Source organism: Lepidochelys kempii, unplaced genomic scaffold (assembly GCF_965140265.1).
Source record: "Lepidochelys kempii isolate rLepKem1 unplaced genomic scaffold, rLepKem1.hap2 scaffold_163, whole genome shotgun sequence".
In the NCBI taxonomy this organism is placed as follows: Eukaryota; Metazoa; Chordata; order Testudines; family Cheloniidae; genus Lepidochelys; species Lepidochelys kempii.
Genome location: NW_027333610.1, coordinates 51363 through 56088, shown reverse-complemented (window position 1 = coordinate 56088; position 4726 = coordinate 51363). Strand labels below are relative to the sequence as shown.

Below are 4726 nucleotides of genomic sequence, written 5' to 3'. Positions count from 1 at the left end.
TTTTTTTTTGGGGGGGGGGGGTTCTCTGTCCCCTGTCCAATTTTTCATTCTTCCTTTTAAAATGCGGCCAACATGACTGTATGCAAGATTCCGGTGTTGGTCTGACCATGGTGGTATACAGAGATATCTCTGGTGCCCTATTTCTAGTCACTATTCTCCTTGTCTGTGCATCCAAGGATGGCCACAGCATCGCACGGGGATTTCATGCTGAGTTGTATGTCCATTATGACACCTAAATCCTTTACCAAGTCACAGAAGTCCGGCCTTCCTCCATATTAAAGCTCAGTGTGTTTGAATGGACACAGCTTCCCAAGTGCTCCGTCACACACGCAAGGGAATCCCCCACTCAGCCACCTTCACCTGCTGCTGGTCTCTTTTCTCTTTCTTTTTCTCCAGGATCTGCATGTGTCATTCTGGGGGCAGTTCTCCTCCGCTCTTTGCCTGTGAGCAATGTGACCCCCCCTGGACAGACTGACCAACCCAGGATTCCTTCAGCCTGAAAGCAGAGGGGAGCCTTCACTCACTCCCTCTTTATGGCTCCAGTCTCAGGACCTAAATTCCCTGCCACAGCCCAAAAATCCACACTGGGTCCCACTCCTCTCTCTGGCGATTTCCCTTCTCCCACAGACCTGTCCTGAGGACACAGGCCTGGGGCCAGGTGAGCAGAGCCCCTGAGATTTCCCTTCGCAGTCTCTGAGGGTCAGGTCGCCCCATTATGCAGCTTGGTAATGTCGTCTTTTCTTCTCTTTCAGAAGTAAATTGTTGTATTTCTAGTCTCTTTATACGACCCCCCCGATTTGCTGCTTCCAATTCTCTGCTGTATACACCAACACTGGACTGGGTGAGGAGTCTGGAGCCATCCTGCACTGGGTACGTGGGAGGCTTGTAGGATCAGACCCTAAAATAGCTTTGGAGGGAAATTCTAACCCCGCCTTCCCATCCCAACCTGTGCAGAGGAGCTTTCGACCCCAATCCCTGCCTGTCACTGCCCCACACCCTTCCTGACGGCTGCCCTACTTCACTCTCTTCCTGCCATATTGGGTCCACCAATAAGTTGCCAGGGAAAGACAGCTCCCTTCTCTTACTGTTAAAGGTCAGGTGGGCCAGTTGTTGCTCTGTTGTCCTGCTGGGAAGCTCAAAATCAGGGACCCGCCTCAGGTAAAGGTGCCAATGCCCTCCCAGAAAACAAGCCACCCCTGCACAAAGGAGGAGGAAAGGGCCTGCCAAAGCCTGGGATTGAACCAGGGACTTTTAGATCTTCAGTCTAATGCTCTCCCAACTGAGCTACTTCGGGAGCTCCATGGCTCTCTTTTGGCCTGCTGCTTCTCTGTCCGGGATGTTTTTGTCAGCTGTGGCACACAAAAAGGACATCGTTGTGAGAGGCCCATGATGGCAAGACTCGCTTTTGCCTGCCTTGCTCAGCTTGACTTGCTTCCTCACTCTATTCCTGCCTTAGTTCCCGGGTTGACCTAGTGGTGGAAGGGGACGAGGGGCCAGTGGTACAGGGAGAAAGTTGAGCTGGACCCTGAGCTACACTCTACCCTGGGGCAAGAGTCTGGCCACCACTTGCCACCCCACCCTGTTGTCCTGGCTTCCCCTAGTGGACATCATTTAGGGAGGGAAGTGGGGCTTCTGCCTCCCCTCCCCGATTTTCATACCGCAGAGGAGTGCGAACAGGAAAACAAATGGCTGCTCCACACTCCCACCAGAGGAACCCAACACCCTTAGCTGTGGCTGAGTGAGAAGTGTCTGTTGGGTGACAGGGCTGTCCCTGAGGAGCTAGAACAGCAGCTGCCGCCTCCCCCTTGGCTCCAGGCTGTGGGAAATGCTCATTGCCTAGCTGCATGGGCGGAAGCTGCTCCATTCTCTGGAGAGCGTCTGTATTGTTCTGTCAACACCCCATCTTCACTGAGCCAGTCTGATAAGGTCCCAAGTACCCCCTCTGGCTTGGCAGCTCTGAGACCCTCTCCCAGCCCTGAAGAAGAGCCCTGCCTGGCTCAAAAGCTTGTCTCTCTCCCCAAGAGAAGTTGCTCCTATAACAGTCATTACCTCCCCCGCCCTGTCTCCCTGGCATTCTGGGAACACGTGAGTGGCCACCCTCACAACCTGAGTTGCCCCCAGCCCCTCCCATCTTCCCCTAACCCCAACCCCCAAAGGCACCCCACCTGCAAACCCTATGGAGACTGGGGGGAGGCGCAGGGCAGGGGAGGGGAAATCCCGGGGCCACAAGCTCAGTAACTGGGTGAGGCTGCCCCTGAGCTGGGCGGGGAGAGGGAGTGAGCCAGTGCATCATGGGAGATGTAGGGTCTCCCCCACCTGCTGCAGGCCCCAGGGCATCATGGGAGATGTAGGGTCTCCCCCACCTGCTGCAGGCCCCAGTGCATCATGGGAGATGTGGTTTCTCCCCTGCCTCCATCTCGCGCCAGTCGCTGCCAGGCCCTGCCCCGCCTTCCCATCTTTCGAGCGAGGGGCTGGCAGGGCGACGCCGGAAGCAGAAGCTGCCGTGAAGCTGGGGAGGCCCCCCCCGGGGAGATGTTGTCTCCTCGCCCCGCCCCAGCGCGCTGCAGGGGGCGGGCTCCAGCCGGTGCAGTGCAGCGGGGACCCCCAGCCCTGCCCCTCCTGCCCACGCACTCCCCGGCCCTGCCCGGTCCCTGCTCCACTCGCTCCCCAGCCAGGGAAATGGCGGGGTGCACTTCACCCGCTGGGGGTCCGTTAGAGCGATTCCCGGAAGAGGTCGCTGCCGAACCGGAAGTTCCCCGTGGGACTCGAAAGGAGCGGGCACCGGGGCAACGTACTTCCGCTCCCTGCCGCCGGTCCCTTGCGCGCCCGGGTCCGCCCCTCACTTCCGGTCAGTGCTCCTGGTGGGGCTCTAGGGGCGCTGCGGGCCAGGGGAATGAGGCGGGAGGAGCCCGGGGTCCCCCAAACCCCAGCCAAGGCAGTCATATCCGGGCGCTGCACCCAGACCCTGCCGCTGCAGCCCGGCCCCGCCAGGGGGTGACTCGCGATGCCTCTGGCTGTGCTGCCTCCCTGCCCGCTCCCGGGGCTGGGGCGGGGCCGGCCTGGGACACCCAGTGCCCGAGTGCCCCAGGGTTCGCACCCGCCCCCCGGCCCCAGCGTGTCATGGACCCGGGTCTGCCCCGAGCACCGCGGAGTCCCCGACCCCCGAGTCTGCAGCAGAACCGCGTGTCTGGCGTGACGCTGCGGGCCCAGGACATGCCGCCTTCAGAGGGTGCGGGGAGTCGGGGTCCCGCGTTGGCAGCCTCGGTAGGGCTGGCTGAGCCCCTCCACAAAGCTTCTCCTTCGCGGGGTCCCAGGCCGGGGAGTCCGTCACCCCGCAGCGCCAACGGGGGAACCAGCCGAGAGCCCCTCACGGGCGGGGGGGATAGGGGCTTTACGCGTAGGAAGCTGCTTCGCTGCGTTGCCCGGTTTGCTTTTCTTCTCCAGAGCTCGCAGCTGCTCTGTAAGGACAGGAAATAGCTTGTTTCATTATAAATCTACAAATATGTGATCAAAATCCTCCTTATTTAGAATAATATGGACACTGACCCTTGCCATGAACATGAAGACACTGGGTTTGGTGGTTCACGCTTCCTTCCTCCAGGGCTGGTGCAACCACTAGGCAAAGTAGGCAGCCGCCTAGGGCACCAAGTGGTTGGGGGCGGCCAAAAGTGCGCTCTGGGGAGGCGGTGGAGTGGAGGTGAGCTGGGGCTGGGGGGGCGCGGGGAGGGCCACCTGCAGCAAGTACCTGGGGGGAGGGGGCAGCGCACAGGGGAACCGCTCCCCACCCCAGCTCATCTCTGCTCTACCTCCTCTCCTGAGCAACGCCCTGCTCGGCTTCTCTCCCTCCCAGGCTTGCCCACCAAACAGCTGATTGGTGCCTCAGACCTGGGAGGCGGGAGAAGTGGCAGCGGGGGCATGAAGGCGGAGGAGGCAGAGCAGAGGTGAGCTGGGGCGGAGCTGCTGCGGGGGGGGCGCCTCAGGGCGGAGGGGAGCTGCCACAGGGCTTGGGGGCGGGGACGGGCACAAGGTGGAAGTTTCACTTAGGGCGCAAAACATCCTTGCACTGGCCATGCCTGCCTCCAGTAATAAAACTTTCAGGAAAGCTCCAAATTATTAACCAATTGTTTATAAAATACATTTTATATTGAACTTGTTTTCAAGCAATAACCAAATCTCTCTGATCTTTATCCATTTCAAACAGTAATTATACCAGTTTTCCCTAGTTTCCAATGTGGGGCTTCAAATAGATCTTTGGATTAAAAAGCTCATCTAACAATTGTGTAACTGTATCAAGTGTCAGAGTAGCAGCCGTGTTAGGGTATGTCTACATTACGGAATAAGGTCAAATTTATAGAAGTCGGTTTTTTAGAAATCGGTTTTATATATTCGAGTGTGTGTGTCCCCACAGAAAATGCTCTAAGTGCATTAAGTGCATTAACTCGGTGGAGCGCTTCCACAGTACCGAGGCTAGAGTCGACTTCCGGAGCGTTGCATTGTGGGTAGCTATCCCACAGTTCCCGCAGTCTCTGCTGCCCATTGGAATTCTGGGTTGAGATCCCAATGCCTGATGGGGCTAAAACATTGTCACGAGTGGTTCTGGGTACATATCGTCAGGCCCCCGTTCCCTCCCTCCCTCCGTGAAAGCAAGGGCAGACAATCGTTTCGCGGCTTTTTTCCTGAGTTACCTGTGCAGACGCCATACCACGGCAAGCATGGAGCCCGCTCA

The 4726-nt window shown here is 58.3% G+C and overlaps 1 non-coding gene across 1 annotated transcript; it reads right to left on the bottom strand.

The window, feature by feature from the left end:
- Nucleotides 1–1221: 1221 nt before the first annotated feature.
- Nucleotides 1222–1294, bottom strand: TRNAF-GAA (transfer RNA phenylalanine (anticodon GAA)). Its single transcript has one exon. It is a non-coding gene; the product is annotated as a tRNA-Phe (tRNA).
- Nucleotides 1295–4726: the final 3432 nt, after the last annotated feature.